Source organism: Geotrypetes seraphini, chromosome 5 (assembly GCF_902459505.1).
Source record: "Geotrypetes seraphini chromosome 5, aGeoSer1.1, whole genome shotgun sequence".
In the NCBI taxonomy this organism is placed as follows: domain Eukaryota; kingdom Metazoa; phylum Chordata; class Amphibia; order Gymnophiona; family Dermophiidae; genus Geotrypetes; species Geotrypetes seraphini.
The window spans coordinates 43,671,301-43,692,809 of NC_047088.1; the positions used below are offsets into that span (position 1 = coordinate 43,671,301).

The following is a 21,509-nucleotide window of genomic DNA, read 5'->3' on the forward strand; positions in this document are numbered from 1 at the left end:
AGTAATTCTTATGATTTGAAAGTCTTGTACTATTTTGAAGTGGGGTTTAATGGGAGTCAGGTATACTAAGCGATTTTCCCCACAGACGTGAAAGGCTTGATTCATTAAGGTGTTTTGCCATGGACACAGAATGGGAGAAGAGCTAAAAGTACCCTTTTGCTAAGCTGTGGGGAAAAAGTGGCCTTAGTTCATCCTTACATGGTTTCTTCCTTGTGCTAAGGCCACTTTTACCGCAGCAGTAAAATGGCTGATTTTTCATTGGCTATGCACTAATGTTGTCATTAACATGTGGACATTGAAAAAAAAAAAAATTACCATCTGCACTTACTGCTGTTTATTTTGTAGGCAGTAAGGGCTTGTGCTAATCCTGTGCTAACTGATTAGTGCAGAAATGACCATTCTCTGCCTCCAGTAAGCTTCTCTGTGGAACAAATTAAAAAATATATATTTCGAATGTACTGTAGTTTGCATGCACAAATGTCAAATTTATACCCCTTTTTACAAAACAGTAGCACATTTTTTAGTGTAGGCCAAGGCAGTAACAGCTCTGACGCTCATAGGAATTCTATGAGCATCAGAGCTGTTATCGCCATGGCTGGTGCTAAAAAATGCGCAATGGTTTGTAAAAAAAGGGGGGGGGGCACTGCAGGACACCTTTTAGGCTGCATTGCACTGCACAACACCTTTTAAGCTGCATTAGGTGCACACTAGTGTCTAACAGAGCATAGTAAAAATAAAAAAAGGCCCTTTAGAGAATTGGACTCAAAATAATAATAAAAAAAAACCCTCTTTACTAACATGGCACTAAGAATATTATTAGCAACCATGAGAAGAATTCCAACTCTGGAGACTCAGGATGAAATTCCAAAGATACGGTCAGAGTGTTCTTATCTTCCCTTTGAATCTGTTCCGGCTGTTACTGCAGCAGCCTTCAGTCAGCCATCCCTCTGGAACTCAGAATGTGGTGCACCCTTCCTGTGTCTTCTAGGTGTCACTGTTGTATAGTGGCTGGGATGCCCTCCTGATCAGGGGTGATGAATACTATATCTGCAGCATTCCACAAATACCTGACTCTTTCTCTGCTAGTTCCCCTTTGCTGATTTTGACCCTGAAGGAGGTTAGATGGAAGAGACAAGACTTGTGATATTCTTTCTTGAATGAATGATTGTTGTGAATACTTATTGTTTCCTATCAATTATTGTGGAGTTCCTTTTTTAACTATATTTTATGTACACCACTTAGATCCATTTGTTGGAAAAGCTGGTTAATCAAGAATAAATAAACCTTAAGTCATAGGAAGTAGAAGCTGGACTTGCAAATCCCAGATTTATTAGGCCAGTGTTTATAGATAGCACAGACTGGGGGCTTTCAGTACTATGGACTTAAAATATATGTTTCTATAATGAAAATATGAGGCTGCCGGAAGATGAGAAGAAAAGGGTTTGGATATGTGATTTTGTGTGCAGAGACTGGGAAACAGTATTTTTTTTACATTAAGGGACCTCAGCTATGGAATAACTTCGAATTTTATGCGATTAGTATTGAACTTGAAGGAATTTAAGCAACTGCTAAAGACTGTATTATTTAGAAAGGCTTATGGAATCGAATACCATACAAATTCAAGTTTCAGTTTACTTTGCATTTGATATCCCGCCTATCGTTATGTCTAGCAGTTTATAATAGGTTATGACAAGGTTAAAAATAGAGGGATTAAGAATAAAAACAATAGACTAGGACATATAACTATAAGAGCATATTGACTAGAGACACAAAAGGGGGTGAAGGGGAAAAATACTATATATATATTGTCACACCCCCGGTACCGAGTAGTCAGAATGGCTACCGGGAGGTGTGCAAAACACAGTCCCTGGCGTGCCTTCACGGGTTGAAGGCCCTGCTAGTGTTAATATGAGGAGCAAAAATAAAGTTCAGGACAGCCTGGTTCTCCTCAAAATAATAAGTCTAATAATAATAATAATGCACAACCTAGCTTCATTCAGCCATGTGCTTAATGCTCAAAAGTTCAAGGCAAAAACACAAGAAACAAATATAAACAAAACTTGGTCTTGCCCAAGATTACACTCAGCCTTTCCTCAGGTAAGTATAACAGTCCTTATTCAGCTTGTTCACAAAAGAAAAGAACAACTGCAAAAACAGGAGCACATAGACTAGCACAGTCTTTGTAGCAGTCAATCATAAAAGTTCATTGCCTTCAATAAAGCACACTGTAGTTGCCTAGCTTCAATCAGGCCTCTCCAACCAGCTTCAATTAACTGGTGGAGATGGGGAATTGCTGAATCCACAATTAAACGCTGCCAATACTGGCCCCACAATCCCAGCCCAAGGATCTTCTGTGGATTCTCCCCAATTCCTCTTCTTTCATTCGAGCGACTTGCTGTCTCATTTCACTTATTCCCTTCTCTACTTCTTTGAAGGTTTCTATAACATGCCCAAATTGCTGGCTATGTTGCTCCAGTTGGTCCTTCTGGGCCTGTTGTTGCTTAACCCATCCTTCCGTCTTCCCATGGCTAATTCCTCACATAATGATTTTACCTCCCCAACACTCTGTTTTACTCCCTGCTGTTGGGCTTGGTTTTCCGCCATTTGAATTTTCACCTGACTTATTTGTGAGTTCATCTGGGCCAACAGTTTTCTCAGATTTCCTGACTCCTGTTGGCATTGTGCCAAAATTTCCTCTCTAAACTTTTCCCCAGAACATTCCTGATACAACTTGTCGCACCCCCGGTACCGAGTAGTCAGAATGTCTACCGGGCGGTGCGCAAAAACACAGTCCCTGGCGTGCCTTCACGGGTTGAAGGCCCTGCTGGTGCTAATATGAGGAGCCAAAATAAAGTTCAGAACAGCCTGGTTCTCCTCAAAATAATAAGTCTTTAATGCCTAACCCAGCTTCCTTCAGCCAGGTGGCTAATGCTTCAAAGTTTAAGGCAAGACCAAGTTCTGTTTATATTTGTTTCTTGTGTTTTTGCCTTAAACTTTGAAGCATTAGCCGTGAAGGCACGCCAGGGACTGTGTTTTTGCGCACCGCCCGGTAGACATTCTGACTACTCGGTACCGGGGGTGCGACAATATATATATATATATATATAAATAAAGAAGATGAAGGCCTTACACATTGGGAGGGGGTAAGGGTAAAGTACTGTGAGGGGGTAAGGGTAAAGTTCTGCACTACCTAAGGAAGGAGAATTCTTAGGATGCAAAGGCATCCTTAAATGGAAAAGGACTTTAGATATGGCTTGGAAGCACATTCCATAAAGTAGGGGCTACGACAGAAAAGATTGTTTTACGTGTTGTGCCATAAAATATATGGTGGAGTGAAGGGATTGAAAGATTTTTTTGGGAAGATAGTAATAGTGGCGATATTGTGTGAGGGATCAATAGTCTGTTGAAAAAAGCCGGTGTGTTTTCTTGATTTGAAAACAAGAAGTAAGATTTTGAAGGAGATGTGGGGTATGGGCAACCAGTGAGCATGTTTGTTGTAATAATATTAAAAGAATATCAGGCTTATATGAGGACTAACTAGTTGGCTGTTTTATAAAAGTTGGAGGCTAGCTTAAAATAACAGCCCAAACAATGTCTGAGCCTACAAGTTAAAAGGGCATTTTTAAATCTGTTTATGAGGAGGTATATGGTGTTTTTGAAAATTGCTCCTCTTTGTCTGCCTAAAATGAATGCAGACTTCCATACTTTGCAGACTGCTAGTAAATAAGGAGAGAGTGGAATAGGGAAACCATGCCCACAAATTAGATTTTCACATCTACCCATTTTCTACTAAATGTTTGCTGCCTGAACAAGTATGCATTTCAGTAGAGCTAGGAGCAACTATGGGTAAACTAACGGACACATCTGTCACCAGTTTTTCATCTTGCCCCTTTCTCTGCAGCCTGCTGTTCAGGATCACCAAAGGGCACAGGATGGTTCTCAGCTGTGCCTAAGCAGCACAGACAGGTCTAAACCCTTTAAATGCTGGTAATGCTCCATCTTGCTGATCGTATGGAACATAGTGTAAAAATGCAGGCATAATGGCAGATCCTATAAATGGTGTCATAAGTTAGGCAACAGTAGGCGCCCTACCACTGCCTAACTTAATTGCTTTAATTGGTTTTATTCAAACCACACTGTTAAAAACCAATCTGTCTTTGAAACTTGTAGACACTTTCTTCTGGTTACAAAAGAAAACAAAACTGGAAGTTAAATTTAAAAACTTGAGGGCTGGGTTAAGAACATCCGCCTTAAAGCATTGAAAAAGAGCTTGAAATTATCAACTTTTCCCTGAAATATTTTCCCTCAATCAATTTTACTGGAATTGTATAGCGTAAGGAAAGTAGTATAGGAGGAAAGGAAGGAGGAAGTGATGACATGCTTGCAGGATGGTAGCCTGAATCTTGTTCTCTTATAGCCCTATTCAGTCTGTTTGCATCATTTGTTTTTTTTTTACATTACATCAGAACCCCCAGTGAGTGCATAAACTGGAGACCTTCCTGTGGCACAGTACATCATTAAAAAAAAAAAAAAAGATTATTAGGACTTTGTTCTGCTATCCGGCGCTTAGCCTCATAGGGTAGCCAACAATATGGCTGCCGGAGACAGCTCTCAGTGGAAGATGATCGAACTGCTATTGGGTGAATCTGAACAGCTTGAGAACAATTTATCATGTGCAGCCTTGGAGGAAATTCAGGGCTGTGTCAGAAATTAAGTTGGGTATTGTGGTGACAAGAGCTGAAACGGTGGCACTTGGAGCTGAGCTGGGAAAAAACATCTGGAAGAAACAGAGAATCATTTTGATGCCCTGATAAGTAATTTCAAGCTCTAGAACAAAAGTTCAGAGACCTCAATCACCAGCAGTCAGAGCTTTCAGCTAACTTGAAGGACTTGGAAAAGAAGGTCCCATTGTTATAACCTGCATTTCTGGGGCATCCTGGAAGGTCTGCATATATGGAATGTAAGGAAGCTGTGAAAAAAATTCAGTAGCACTCCAGAGTAAGAGCAAAATGCTTTGAGTTCAGGGGACCTAGAGCACCAGGGAGCTCATATCCTATTATACCAAAACTATGAACACAGACACTCAATAATAAAAAAATGAGAGCACTTACAGTCTACCACACTTATATATCTCACAAACATATGATCTTAATATGTATAGAGAGTGAGCCCTCAGTTGTTAGCACTAATAACCACCTCTCAGTGGTGATGCTTTATCAGCGATATGTGTTTTAAAGGGCTCTAAGCTGCCTCCTAATAACATACGTGGGCTTCCCTTCTATATTATGTAGATGTGCATCACTCAAAAATCCCAACTTATATGTGCTGAAACAAAACTAAAAAATGTGATTAATACTACTCATAAAGTCACTTAAATGTGGGTTGCTGTGAACACAGCTAACCAAGCATCTCCAGAGCTAGATAGGAAAGAGAATGAGACTTGTATACTACCTTTTTGTGGTTAAACATTCAAAGTGGTTTACATATATACAGGTTCTTATTTTATACCCGGGGCAATGGAGGCAATGAAGCAAAAATGATAAGTTCTGCTTGTCCTTGGGTTGCTGAATCTGACAGGTGAATCCCTCCAGAGCACTAACAAACACTGCTCTAGGGCTCGACAAGGTGCCTCGTTTTGCTACTTCTTCAGGAGCCATCTGCTTACAACTTGCAGTATTCAATTTCTGAAAAATAAAACGGTCAATCTCATCTTATGTTGGATGAAAAATGTCTTCTTGAAAATGCTCATGGGTACGGTACGCTACTTAGTGACCATGATGTCCTCAAGGTATAATTGCAGTAGACAACAGAATCTCGCAAATTTAAAGCTACATGTGCTCAGAAATGTCTATCCAAACAAGTGTATACAGGATTAATAAAAACTTAACAGAGAAAACTACTAAAGACTCAAAACATATAATATTTATTTATTTATATACCACTTATATCCTAAGTGGTTTACATCCAGGTACCCTATCAGGTACTTTCCTTAGCAAAAGCAGCAGATGAATCCAGAGACTAGTGGGATAGCACACATCTACCACTAGTCTCTGGATTCATCTGCTGCATCTAAAGGAAAGAAAATTAACAGGTAAGAACATAATTTTTCCTTATCATATTTCCCTATCTTTCCTGGTGGGCTCAAACTCTAGCTACCTGGGGCAATGAGGGGATTAAGTGACTTGCCCAGAGTCACAAGGAGCAGTGAGGAATTTGAGCCCACAACCTCAGGGTGCTAAGACCGTAGCTCTAACCACTTCGCCACATACTCCTGTTAAAGAATAGAGGCTTTTTCAAGAAGGTGTTGGGCTCTGTCCCTAATGTACCAAAAGACATAATTGCATGTTAACACAGCTTTACTCAGATTTTTCCTTGAGAAGAAAATAAATTAAAAATTACCAGTTTTTCTCATAGGTAATTAAGGGAAATACGTGAGCCAGTGGAAAGCAGCCTGAATTTTGCATTAAGTAAATCTGGGAGTAGTGTGGAGATGGATTAAAATTGTCTGGGTGCATTAAAATTGTGTATGAGCAATACTGTGCAGCTGGGAGTGGGGGCACAGTGGAGCCTAATGATGGAGACTATAGGTAACTATGTTTCCTGTGAAATTCATGTTTGATTTTTAGGCCCTTACAAATAACTTTTGAGAGGCTAACAGTTGATAAAACAGTCTCCAGTAACCAGATATTTCCTTTTATAACTGTAGTTATTTGAGAGAGCCTGATAGTTTGGTCGCTGTTTATCTCCTGGAAGCCAAAAACTACAGGGAGTGAAAATCGACCCCTTAGTAAAGATTTTTGTTACAGTAACAAAAGGGAATATTACTCTTATTCTGTAGTGCCAGAACTTTGTTTCCTGAATCTTAACAAAGCTGTTCTAGAAGGTTGACTTCAGCACTGAATGTTCCTGTTAAGAGAGATGGTAGTGAATAAGCGACCTCCAAGGTGAGAATGACTGTGCTGTTATGAGACATGCAGTGTGTTGCATGAGTTTATTTTTAGACTTTTTTGGTTCTTTTGATGATATGTTTGGGTTTTACTGAATGTGCTCTATCAGCTCTATAAAAAAAGATGACTTCCTGCAGTTCTGCATTTTATATTTTAGCACTAAGTCAGGGGTGGCGGGGATTTATTATTAAAATGTGTTATTTTACTGTTAACCTCTAGTGTTAGTAATTAGGTCTCACTGCATAAAATGGGAAGTGTGCTGAAGTACGGTAATAGGAGCTAGTGGCAAAATAACATGTCTTAATGATAACTAAAGCCCCTAAATCAGGGATCTCAAAGTCCCTCCTTGAGGGCCGCAATCCAGTCGGGTTTTCAGGATTTCCCCAATGAATATGCATTGAAAGCAGTGCATGCATATAGATCTCATGCATATTCATTGGGGAAATCCTGAAAACCCGACTGGATTGCGGCCCTCAAGGAGGGACTTTGAGATCCCTGCCCTAAATGTATTTAATTAACTTTGGTCCCTGAACCATGGCATCATACAAAAATATCATTCAGGTATGAGTTGTTAACCTGGAGAAATTAAGATCCAAATAGGTTTCTGTGTTTACAGGCAATAAGGTGATTTGCCTATTATCACAGGCAGGATGATCCATTACTAGTTTTACCCAATGCCTGTGTGAACTTCTTGTTCTGACGACTCTACTCAAGTTTTTAAGACGAGAAAGACTACAAGTCTACACAGACAGCAAAGTAAAACCACTTGGATATTTTCAGGGTAATTCTATATCTGAGCATGTGCAGTTACATATATATGTCTTGCAAATGCAAATGTTGCCTTAAATGACAATTGCATGTGAAAGAGCACTGAGGCCTGGATTCTATAAATAGTGTCAGTATCGGCAGCTGCCTAACAATGGCCGCCAATCACTTGTCAATCACGCATTTGCGTCATTTATAAAATTACAGCTGTTTTTAAAACAGGCACCTTAAATGTAGGCCAACATTTTACAGGCTTACATTTAAGGTGTCTGTCTTGCGCCTATGGAAGAGCCTAGGGTCGCCTAAGGACACCTAAGGCCACTTCTGGCATAAACTATGCCAACCCCAGCTCAGGCATCCTTAGACGTGCCTAGACACTTCTGTAAACTCCATTTGCTGCATCGATTTAAAAATTATATATGCGCATCCTTATTGGTTAGTTAGATGTTGGTAGGTTCATTGTTTATCCCCTCCCTAATGTTTTTACCATAATTGTCTTCTTTTCTATCAGCAATTTGTATTTCTCTACCCATCCTTTCCTCTCATTTTTACATGTTTGTAATGTTAGTCTTTAACATGTTACGTATGTTTAGTTTTTGTTGTTTTATTGTCCCCTTAATTTTATGTAATTTTAATGATATGTTCATCGCTTAGAAATTTGAAACTTGAAACTTGATCACACCTTAAGATCATTGCATCAGTAATCTGTAACAACTGGGGTGCATTCAGATACTGTTATAGCAGGGGTGCCCACACCTTATGGGCTTGCAAGCTACTTTTAAAATGACCAAGTCAAAATGATCTACCAACAATAAAATTTTTTAAAAAACACAAAGCACACTGTACGCATAGAAAATAGACAAATACCCCCCTCCCTTTTTACTAAACCACAATAGCAGTTTTTAGCACAGGGAGCTGTGCTGAATGCCCAGCGCTGCTCTCGACGTTCATAGGTTCCCTGCGCTGAAAAACGCTATTGTGGTTTAGTAAATGGGGACCATAGTGTAAAATATAGACAGCAGATATAAATTCAGACACATTTTGATCACTAAATTTAAAATAAAATCATTTTTCCTACCTTTGTTGTCTGGTGATTTCATGAGTCTCTGGTTGCACTTTCTTCTTCTGACTGTGCATCCAATCTTTCTTCCCTTCTTTCAGCCTGTATGCTTCCTCTCCCCCAGACCTCATTCCCTCCCCCAACTTTTTCTTCCTCTCTCCCTGCCTCCCTTTCTATTTTTATCACTTCATGACCCCTTTCTTTTTTTCTGTTTCTCTTCTTTCCTTCTGTCTCCCTGCCTGCCCTCATTCTTTCTTTCTCCCTGCCCTCCCTCAAGCCACTGCCACTGCCGCTGCCATCGGGGAACAGGCCCCTAAGCTGCCGCCGCCATCGGAAAACAGGCCCCAAAGCCGCCGCCCCAAGCTCTCCCTGCTTCCCTGCGTCGGGCCGACCAGCATTTCTCTCCCCGATGTCAATTCTGCTGTCGGAGAGGAAGTTCCGGCCCAGCAAGGCAGTGATTGGCTGGCCAGAACTTCCTCCCCGACGGCAGAATTGACGTCCGGGAGAGGAAGGCTGATCGGGCCGGTAGATCGCTAAGACAAAGTGAGTCTATCACAGAGCCTGGGATGGGCTCCACGATTGACTCACTTTGCCTTGGTGATCTACCAGTTGATCGTGATCGACCTATTGGGCACCCTTGTGCTATAGAATCAGTGTGCACCATTGTGGAACTTAAATCGAGACACCAAGTTATACAATTGACCCACTCTGTTTTGATTTGTGGTATATCAAAAATAAATTGAACTTGAACTAAGATTGGATCTGCTTACCTGGGAAACTGAAAGCCCATCCTTATTCAGTGGCAAAAGCAACAGTTGAATTCTGGCCTCCTGATTTCTAGCCTCTAGTCTATCCCCCTGCTGAAGTTATCAATTTAATGTTTTGTTTTTTAACATTCATCTATAAGTACATTGACACTGTTGACACTGCAACCCTGTTGAGTGGAATTATATAACAGGCAACTATGGATATGACTCATACATATGAATTTTTAAAAGCATAGAGAATGATTAAAGTAACATCACAAAGAAGATATAATGTGTATTCATGGTAACTCAGTTGAACAGAACCTCCCCTAAATATCTTGTTTTCAGAGAACTGGTGGTAATCTACAAATAAGAAGCTAAGTCAGGTCTTTTTGGCAGGCTGTATACAACTAGTAACAATCCCCTGGACTCAGAGAGGATTATTTTATGAAAGTGCCTAGTTGTAGAGATGGAGAAAGTGCCTGTGTCTTCATAAAATACTAGCACAAATCTTGCAGAAATTACACCTGCTTGGGAGTAGGCATAAATATTAGCATGTACTTTATGACCTACTTATATATTTTATAAAATGTTTGTGTACGTCATGAGTCTTCCCACCACTGCCCTAATGCCTACTTTTTCTTCTGCTCCTGAGGAAGTATTGAAATGTGGCACTCTTTTGGGCAGTTTTGTGTGCTCTGGCAATTAAAGATAAGGCGCTGACATTTGTGAATCTAGTTATAGCACGAGTTAAGGCATTAAAGTTTTTTAATTATGGTTTCCATGTTGGGCTCACATATGAAATCCTGAACTAACTAGGTCAATATTGAAAAAAAAATTGGCATTGTGATATGGATTGGCATACACTTTCATTTCATATTGTGTTAAATTTACAGGGCACTTTAGGAAGATATTGCTGATGGTATTGAGCATGATAGGAGACGCTGACTTCATTGGCAAATTCATACCAGCTGCTCTTGAAAACCAGGGGGTAGTCCTGTTGACTGATTATCCTCTATTCACTATTTAATTAATTTTTTTAAATTATTTACATACGGAGTTGATTTCCTCCCAATTCACACAGTAAGTGGGCTTTTAGAAGAGCTAACTCTTCCCCTGAGCATAAATACTCTACAAGTACCCAACATCTTGCACTGCATGTAGTTTTATGCATAATTTTAATAAAAGACCTTTCCTGCACAAAAAAAGGCTTATAAAATTACCCTTAGGCTCTGTAGAATCAACAGCAGCAAACTCTAAGAATGGCACTACTGTCTATCCATTTATCTATCTCTATCTCCAAGACAGACTTATCCATTAGGTACAATAGTCATAGTGCCTAGGGCTTACAAAAATGTTTTAATTTTTTTTAATTGGAAAGAATAAAAATGAAGTAGAAGTTGCCTTGCCTTTCAGCCTTGAGAGCAAACACAATAAATAGAATACAAATACATAAAATGCAGATCAAATACAAATAAAATATGCATACAATTCAAATTAGAAGCTCAGTTACTATATATATTAAATGCCACTGAAGAGGTGCCCACAGAATTTATAATGTGGCCTCATCTATTTCTATACATAGAAATAATTATTTATTTGGGTTTTGCTTACATCTTTTTCAGTAGTAGCTCAAGTATTTCCCTGTTCTTGGAAGCCTCAGAATCTAATTTTGTATGTGTGACAATGGAGGGTTAAGTGACTTGCCCAAGATCACAAAAAGCAGTAGTGGGATATGAACCATGCACCCCTGGATGTCAAGGTAGGTGCTCAAACCACTAAGCTACTCCTCCAGGTAGCTGCAAGTGCAGGCTTTGTAGAGGTTAATTCTGATTCGAGTTTGGATTTAGCTCATATCTTTTTCAGTTGTAGGTCAAGGTGAATTATATTCAGGTACATTTGGTATTTCCCTATCCCCAGAGGACTCACAAACTTTATACTGAGGGTAAAATGACTTACCCATGATCATAAGGAGCTGCAGTGGGATTTGACCCAGACTTCTTTGGATTTTAGCCCACTGCTCTAATCATTAGGCTACCCTCCATTCCAACAAGCTGTGAAGCAGAGCAATAATGTAGAATTTATCAGCTAGGTAAAACATATTTGAATTCTGGGTACCACTATGGGCAGTGCAGCAGTAATAAGACCAGAACTACATCAATGTTAAAAGAGAAACAAAGATTAATAAACATAGAAACATAGAATATGACGGCAGAATAGGGCCGTCGGCCCAACAAGTCTACTCACTTGAAGAACCCTCCCCTCTAAGCACTTCCTCGAAGTGAACCCACATATTTATCTCATTTTTTCTTAAAATCGAGCACGTTGCTGGCCTCAATTACCTGAAGTGGAAGATCATTTCAACGATCACCCTTTCAGTGAAGAAATACTTCCTAATGTCTCCATGGAATCTCCCACCCTTAATTTTTAACGGATGCCCTCTTGTTGGCGTAGGCCCTATAGGGAAAAAGATATCTTCTTCCACTTCAATATGGCCAGTAATGTATTTGAACGTCTCTATCATGTCACCCCCTCCCTCTGCGTTGCTCGAGAAAGTATAGCTGCAACTTACTTAGAGGTTCTTCAAATGGGATATCCTTGAGTCCTGAGACCATCCTGGTGGCCAACCGTTGAACCGATTCTATTCTCAGCACATCCTTCTGATAATGTGGCCTCCAAAATTGAACACAATATTCCAGATGAGGTCTCACCATGGACCTGTACAACGGCATTACAACTTCACGCTTTCAGCTGATAAAACTTCTTCGGATGCAACCCAGCATTTGTCTAGCCTTGGATGAAGCTTTCTCCACTTGATTGGCAGTCTTCATATCTTCACTAATGATTACTTCTAGGTCCCGTTCTGCCATAGTTCTTGTTAAGGCTCACCATTCAGGGTGTAAGTTCTGCTTGGGTTTTTACTGCCAAGGTGCATAACCTTACACTTTTTGGCATTAAAACTCAGTTGCCAAATTGTGGACCATTGTTCCAGTAAAAGTAGGTCCTACGTCATAGTGTCAGGCACAGTGCCTTTGCCCACTACGTTGCACAGTTTAGCGTCATCAGCAATTAATGTAATTTTACCTCGAAGTCCCTGAGGCAGGTCCCATACAAAGATATTAAATAGGATTTGACCCAAGACAGAGCCCTGCGGCACTCCACTGATCACTTCCGACGTTCCGGAGGGAGTACCATTTACCTCTACCCTCTGAAGTCTGCCACTGAGCCAGTCACCAACCCATGCAGTCAATGTCTTGCCTAGTCCCAACGAATTCATCTTGTTCAATAACCTACGGTGTGGGACACTATCAAAAGCCTTACTGAAGTCCAAATACACGATATCCATTAGTTAGCATCAGCAACAAATGAATCCAGAGACTAGTGGGTTATGCCTATCTACAAGCAGGTGGAGATAGAGAATATTGAATTGACTCTGTCTTATTGAATGGAAAGCCTCTTGGGTCAATTAGTATGCTCTATCTCCAGCGGGTGGATGGATAAGCTATCTTCTAGTTCCTGGTCTTTGTTAGTGAGCTCCTATACTTGCTGCAGTTGAGCTAAGGGGTGCCTGGCTGAGTGGTGACAGCTTTGGGGATTATACATGGGCCCTTCCAGGTCCCTTTCCCACCCTCCCTCCTATTTGGAAGGGATTTCTGTGCCTTATAGTTTTCTTCGTTCCCATATTGAAAAAAAAGAGGATTGATTGAAAGGCACAGATGGTCCAAGGCTTCCCAGGCTACGGGCTCTGACAGGTACAGGATTCCCTTTTCCCCTGGAGGCTAACTTGCTCAGCTTGTGCCTCTTTCACATCCTGTTGTATTTTCAGTAAGTATACCTTAAAATTTTTTTACTGTGTTAGCTTTGCAGTTCTGACTGCTTTATTATCACGATGGCAGAAGGTTTAACAGTCTTTGTGCTGTGGGAAGCAGCGAACATCGTTGGGAGTGTGTGCGGCAAGCTATTTTGAAGCTGCGGTGGGAGATGGTCTGATGGTGGTGGATCAAGCTGTGTTTTCCCACATGGGGGAGGGACAGCTGCATTCTCCATTGACCACCGCGATCATTTTTGTTGAACACAATTCCTCCTCCGCGACTATGGAAAGAATGAAGCAAGGGGTTCAGCAGACCTCCTCTTCCCCTTTAGCTGCTACTAGTGCTGGTTTTTTTTTCACAAGGGTGAAGCCACAGGAATGGTAAATGCCACTGAGCCATTTTCCCCTGAGTTTATTTGATTGCTCCATAAAGCATACCTTTTAAAGGGAGTTTTGCCAGCAGATATCTTGAGTGCCCTAACAGGTACTTTCCATCTGGGGGGCTCAGATTTTTAAGGCGCTTTCAGGGCAGACAAGGGCAGAAGTCTGCTAAGTGTAGAAGGCTACCATCTACATTGGAACTGGACCCATTGTCCTCCCCTGTGCATTCTCCCGCCATTTCTGAAGTGACTACATCTTCCACAGATATGATTCTGGGGAAATTGGAGAATGAAGAGGCTGCGCTGATGGAATTGGATTACCCTACTGTGCTTCGGGTGTTCCATAGGGAAGAACTCCTAAGGGTTTATTTCAAAGGCCCTTAAGAGACTAAATATTTACCCTCCAGATTCTAAGTCCTCCTCTGAGGCTAATCCTTTGATGGCAGGCACCAGGAAGCTCCCAAAAGCCTTTCCAGTACATGAGGCTTTGTAGGAATTAATCTCTGCTCAGTGAGACATTCCTGATGCAGGTCTTAGGGTGGCCAAAGCGATGTCACAGCTTTACTCCATTGCTCAAGAGGAATAAGAAAAATTGAGGATTTCCAAGGTAGATGCCCTCTTTTCTACCAAAGGTGGTCTTGGCATTCCATGTCTCTTTTTCTGCCTTCCTTCAGAGAAGGATTATGGTCAGCAGTCTGTTCCCTCCAACTACAAGATGTTTGTAGAGTCCTATTCCATTACCTTCAAGCCACCAATGACTTTAGGTGTATGGATCATCTTTTTGTGCAATATAGGAGCTGCTGCTTCCAAGGCTTTGGTGGCACGCTGGATTCAGGAGGCTATTGTATCAGCATATGTTTTTGAAGAAAATCAGTTGCCTACAGTGTTTAATGCTTATTCTACAACAGTGGTTGTGACTTCCTGGGCAGAATCTAAATGTTTTCCTTTAGAGGAAATTTGCAGAGCAGCAATGTGGTCCTCAATGTATATATTTTCCAGGCAGTACAGATTGAATGTGACGGTATTTCAGATGCTTGCTTTGGTGCATTAGTTATTGCGGGGGCGGTCTCTTCTTCCCCTCCCTATGTAAGGACTCTTTTTCTACATCCCACTAGTCTCTGGATTCATCTGCTGCTGGCTCTAAGGAAGGTAAAATTACATCTACCATATGCCCTTGATTCAATTCTCTGGTCACCCAATCAAAAAATTCAATTAGATTTGTTTGGCATGATTTACCGTATTTTTCACTTCATAAGATGCACTTTTTCCACTCCCAAAAAGGTGGTGGAAATGTAAGTGCGTCTTATGAAGCAAAGATACAAATTTGTTAAGCCTGCTGCCGCATCTTTTAACCCCCCCCCCGCTGCTGCTTATTTTAAACCCCCCGCCGCATATTTTTGACCCTCCCCACCGCCGTTGTATATTTTAACCCCCCCGCTACCACTGCATTTTTAAAACCCACCTGCCTGCCCGCTGCCGTCGTACCTGGTGATCCAACATATTTCCCAGTCAGTGGCGCAGAGATCAGGAGCAAGCCCTCTGTGCTCTCGCCTGAGCCCGCACTGATCTCCGAATGGCTGCAGTCAGCTCTCATGGGACTCACAAGAACTGGCTGCAGCCATTTGGAGATGGACGCGGGCCCATGCAGAAGTGCGGAGGGCTTGTTCTTGATCTCTGCACTTCTGGCCTGTGCGCCGCTGGCTCATATTTTGGTGTCTTTCTGGGAAATAGATGAGACAGGAAGGAATTAAAAAAGCTACCGAGGTGGTATGATTAAAGGTAGGGGGGGATGATTAAAAAAGGTACTGGGAGGGGTACACGTGGTTGTATGGGGGATGATTTAAGGTACTGGGGGGCATGTGGGGATATGGTGGGATGATTTAAGGTACTGGGGGTATGTGGAGGTGATTTAAGGTACTGGGGGAATGTGGAGTATGGGGGATGATTTAAGGTACATGTGGGGGCACATGGGGGTATGGGGGGTGATTTAAGGTACTTGGGGGGTAAGTAGGGGGTATGGGGCCTGCCTGCCAGCCTGCCACTAGGCTTGCCTGCCTGCTCTGTGCCCTGTCTCTGCCCACCCTGTGCCCTGTCCCGGTTTACCACTAGACCACCAGAGAGAGGGACAGGGTACAGAGCTTGGCAGGAAGGGGGGGACAGGGTTCAGAGCCTGGCAGGGAGAATTTGGTTCAGAATGCTTTTTTTCTTGTTTTCCTCCTTTAAATCTAGGGTGCATCTTATGGTCAGGTGCATCTTATGGAGTGAAAAATACGATACCTTTAGTAAAACCATATTGCCTCAGATCCTGTAACCCAGACTTAGGATTCGGACATTTTCTGCAAAAATGAAACATTTCAGAAAATATCCAGAGCAAAACTTAGACATTTGAGGCTGGACCTGCTTCAATAACTAATAAGTGCCAAAAAGATGGCCAAATTAACCACTGAAGGAATGAAGGCATGGCCTCTCCTTACAAACTGCCGGGTTTTGGAAATCCCTCTGCGCACCCGGACAGTCCTCTAAAAAGAGAACATGCCCAGGTTTTCCCAGACATCTGGTAACCCTAGCCAAGATAGTCTGACCCCTCCCATACTCCCATCAATCCATTAAGTCATTCCTTCTAAAGTGCTGCTGCACTACCATTACTGAATTATAGGTTGTTTTGTTTTGAAGCTTGCATCTTCTTCATTATTGATATAATGAAGGCAGTATAGAACTCTAAAGGTCATGACAAACATATTTAAACATAGTGCAACATAAATATTTCACCTGCAACTTGGTTGACTGGGGAGGACAATACTGGTCCTCTGGCCACTAACTGGTAAGTTTTTCAGGACAACATTAATGAATATGCTGGAGATAGAGCAACATATATTGGAAATGGTGCCTACAAATCTATGCAGATCTATTTCTTGCATATTATGGATATCTTGAAAATCTGATCGATTTATGGCTCTCGGACCAATGTTTGTTCACTCATACTATATAAACTCCTCACCAGAATATGCTATTATCCATTTATACATTTAATAGCTTTCTAGATTTGGTACATTTTTCTATAGGGAGTTTTCATTAATTTATTTAGTTGGCTAGAGTCCATGTTAAATGATTCATGATTTAATACAAAGTGGACAGGTTATATGAATACCTTAGAGGGTACTATATTCAGTGGCAAGTAAGTAACTGTTTTAATGTTAGACTGTAAAGAAGTAATAATCAATAAGCAGCAATCTCCATATGACTACAAGAAGGTCTTCATTCCTTTTAAGGCAAATATATGTCAAAATATAAGCTTACTTTGCTTTTAACAATAATTCTTATATAAAGACCATGAAGTTTCTTTTTTGAACAGACTATTAGCTCAAGGATGAATATTTCAACACAGAAAAATAAAACTGTCAGTATTGAAAAATGCACAGAAAACATACTTTATGCATAAAGAACAGGCATAGGGTATGTGTATTTAAAATTGCCAGGTCCAAAAATTGCTGCACATACTGGAAAAACATGGTCTCAGCTCGAAAACATGGCTTCCTTGCAGCATGTGAAGATGGAAATCAGGAAGTAAACCTGTGCTCTTCTTAACCTTTTCCTATCGTGTGTCCCGGATGACGGGACATTCCAAAAATGTCATTGCCATCATGGATAAACATGCTAAAATATGTCCACACATGCCTGCTTTTGCAGCCTCCCAGTAAATGACCAAAGCAGTATTGCCATGGAATTTGTTTATATAAAGTCTTCACATTTCTTTTGCAAATAAAGGTGGAAATCTTTCTCTAAATAAAGACTGGATAACATTCGTCAGATATTCCTAGAGGGCAATTGTATAAATTGTGACCCCCGAATAAGGCATGGTCTGAAGGGACAGGGGGAGCTATTGTAGCTTTGGACAATTTGGGAAACAAAGCTTCAGAAATAAGCAAATAATCTATTCTAGTATAAACATTATGAGGGTGGGAGTAAAACAAGAAATCTAGATCTTCTGGATGGAGGATCCTCCAGGAATCCAACAAACCCAATTCTCTCATAAAGAAGTTTACTCCCCGGTTAGCATCACCCATTTGAATAGATTTTGCAATCTACTACTACTTATCACTTATATAGTGCTAAAAGGCGTATGCAGCGCTGTACATTTTGACATTTATAGATGGTCCCTGCTTGGAAGAGCTTACAATCTAACTTGGACAGACAGACATGACATATAGGGTTGGGGATGCAGAGTCCAAGGTGAGAGGAGTTAGGAATCGAAAGCACTCTCGAAGAGGTGGGATTTAACTGGGCCTTGAACACTGCCAGATACTGAACCCGCTGTAGGGATTTGGGTAGGTTGTTGCAAGCATATGGCACAGCAAGATGGAAGGGGATGGAGTCTGGAGTTGGCAGTTGAAGAGAAGGGCACAGATAGGAGGGACTTACCAGCTGAGCGGAGTTCACTGGGGGGGGGGAGGGAGAACACAGGGGGAGATAGATTGAAGAGAGATAGTAAGGGGCAGCTGAGTAAGTGCATTTGTAGGTCAGTAAGAGGAGTTTGAATTGTATTCAGAAATGGATGGGAAGCCAATGAAGTGACTTTAGGAGAGGGGTAACGTGAGTAAAGCGGCTCTCATGGAATATGAGTCATGCAACCTATGTAAACTGTATAGATCAGGGGTGCCCAAAAGGTCGATTGTGTTCACATTCTACTTGCTTCCTGACTCGGAAGCACCGAGCCAACCAACTTCTCCACCCGACGTCAATTCTGATGTTGGAGAGGAAGTTCTGGGCCAGCCAATAACTGCCTGGCTGGCCGGAACTTCTTCTCCGACTTCAGAAATGATATCGGGGAGAGGAAATCTGGTCGGCCCAACGCTTCTGTGTGGGGAAGCAGGGAGAGCTTGGGGCGGCGGTGGTTTGGAGGCCTGTATCCCGATGGCAGCGGCAGTGGCTTGGGAGCAGGCAGGGAGACAGAAAGAAGGGGGAGCAGGGAGACAGAAAGAAAGAAGGGAAAAAGAAAGAAAGAAAGGGGGACAGGAAGACAGAAAGAAAGGGGGCATGGAGAGAGAAAGACAGACAGAAAGAAAGAGGGGCAGGGAAACAGAAAGAAAGAAAGGGGACATGGAGAGAGAAAGACAGACAGAAAGAAAGGGGGCAGGGAGATAGAAAGAAAGAAAGGGGAGGGTGGTAGGGAGAGAGGAAGAAAAAGTTGGCGGAGGGAATGAGTCCTGGAAGCATACAGCAGGCTGAAAGAAGAGAAGAAATATTGGATGCACAGTCAGAAGAATAAAGTGCAACCAGAGATTCATGAAATCACCAGACAACAAAGGTAGGAAAAATGATTTTATTTTCAATTTAGTGATCAAAATTTGTCCGTGTTGAGAATTTATATCTGCTGACTATATTTTACACTATAGCCCCCTTTTACTAAACTGCAATAGTGGTTTTTAGCGCAGGGAGCCTATGAGCATCGAGAGCAGCGCAGGGCATTCAGTGCAGTTCCCTGTGCTATAAACTGCTATCGTGGTTTAGTGAAAAGGGAGGGAATATATTTGTCTATTTTTATATGATTGTTCCTGAGGTCACATTGCATAAAGTCATCTGCCTTGACCTCTTTGAAAACCCGCAGAATATAAATGATAATTAACATTTTTTTTGCGTACAGTGTGCTTTGTGTTTTTTAAAATTTTAATGTTGGTAGATCATTTTGACTTGGTCATTTTAAAAGTAGCTCGCAAGCCCAAAGACTGTGGGCACCCCTGGTTTAGATGTTTTCTGATTGCAGTATATCAAGTGTAAAATAAATTTGGAAACTTGGCTACAATATTGAAATCTCCTCCAAATACCTACTTGAAAAAGGTGAGAGAATTCCCACAAGCGAACAGAAAAATTCATGGGAATATGTATTTAGTACATAAATATTGCCCAGCACTACATTCTGACCCCAGAGTTCTCCCACTCATATGATGTATCGACCACTGGGGTCTGTGATTTGTTTATTTATGTTGTGACCCACAGACCATGCCATGCACTCCTGTCACCTCAGATACTGAGACTGAGGTGGCCCAAGATGAGAAAGTAAAGCACATGACCCATAAACCACCCTTCTATCCTTCTAAGTGCCCTAATCTCTCCAGTGTTAAAATACAGGAACACAGATGGGTGGAGGGGAACTCTCAAAGCTCAGATAAACTAAACTAAACTAAAACTTAGCTTTGTATACCAGGTCTTTAACCAAAGTGGAGCTCAACCCGGTTAACAGAAACTAAGAAAGTACAAAGAATAAGAAAATAACAGACAGAGAAATATTGGTATGTCTAATTTCCGAAATGATTAGCAAATAAAATAGTTTTTAAAGATTTGAGGTGTAGGCAGAAAAATGGAAGAACACTGAATATGAAAATCAATGCTAAAGATGGATGTAGTGCAAAAAGTGAAGGAGAGGAAAGACAGCAAATGCATAAGGAGGCCTTGGAAACAGTTAAAAGCACAGATGGAGCAAGATGATCAGAAAAATAAATCTGCCAGATAACAAAGGTTGAGAAAATGTTTTTATTTTCAATTTAGTGATTGAAATATGTCAATTTTGAAAATTTACATCTGTTGTTTTTATATTTGTACTGTTTAGGAAGAAATTTATTTCTTTCTGTTTCTCTTGTGGTGTACTGTGTGCAGTTTGGCATATTAGGGTTTCATTTGTGTACAAAAGTACTTTTACTTTGTAGGTTTGTATTTGAAGAAAGGGTTTTTTTCCCCTGTTTTCTGCATGTGTGGCTGAGGCCAGGTGTTTTGATGGGGACAGAAGTCAAGAAACTTTGGTTGATGTCGTGGCCCCAAGTAGGAAGATATTTGTTGATTCTCCTTCAATTTTTTTGGACTCAAAACAGCCCCAGCTGAAAAATGAGTGATTATTTATATTTGAGTCAACCTTTTGGGGGGAAAATATGTTACTTTGGTTTATATTCAAATCAGTTTATATTTGAGTATACTGTATATGGTATTTTATTTCCTTCATAGTGCAATTCTTTACCTTTGTCATAGCGCAATAAGACTCTCTTTGACAGCAAAGTTTAAGAAGCATGCTATAACCGGGCGTGACCGTTTGTCCTCTGCGTTAGCCCACAGAATGACCCCTTTCTATTACAACGTGTGCCGCAACCGCTTGTAAATCCAGGGTCTCTGGAAGCCAACCGTCCTACCAAGAATGGAGATCCACATCCAGAACAGAGGTAACATAGTAACATGTTACCTCCTGTTCTGGATGTGGATCTCCATTCTTGGCAGGACGGTTGGCTTCCAGAGGGGAGATTTTTATGCCTCCCACTGTTTTCTTGATCTTCAATGCAGTTGGTGAGAGTCTTTTTTGTCATTTCCAAGGTACGAATGTGTTCTTCAAAATTATCAGTATGCCCTTCTTGTTGAGATATGCGATCCTCTGCTCTTTGCAAATGATTTGCCTGTAAATCAAGACTTTCCTTCATGTCCTACATAAAGGTATGAATTTTTGCCAGTTTGTCTTCCCTAACTAACATTAGAGTAAGTTCTTGCACTGCAGCCTCATGGAGTGTGAACATTGGTGCCTCATGGCCCTCCACCATCTTAGCATCCTGACCATTTTGCTTCTACTTAAGTCCTCCCTGTGGTTTAGCAGACATTGCGGATGAAATCACTGTAGAGAAGTCACCAAAGGTAATTAGAGCCAAAAAGTCACCCATGTTGCCAGTTTTAGATGAAAAATAAGGCCCATAAAGTAAATTAAAACAGCATGGTCCTAACTACAGGGAGGCATGTCCGATCAGATCCTTAGCATCACATAGTCCCCTC

General features: G+C 41.2%; 1 protein-coding gene across 2 annotated transcripts in view; it reads left to right on the top strand.

Moving 5' to 3' along the window:
* The window catches only part of GPC3 (glypican 3), a 472,642-nt gene that overhangs the window by 1,267 nt on the left and 449,866 nt on the right, over positions 1-21,509 (top strand). The window lies entirely within an intron of this gene.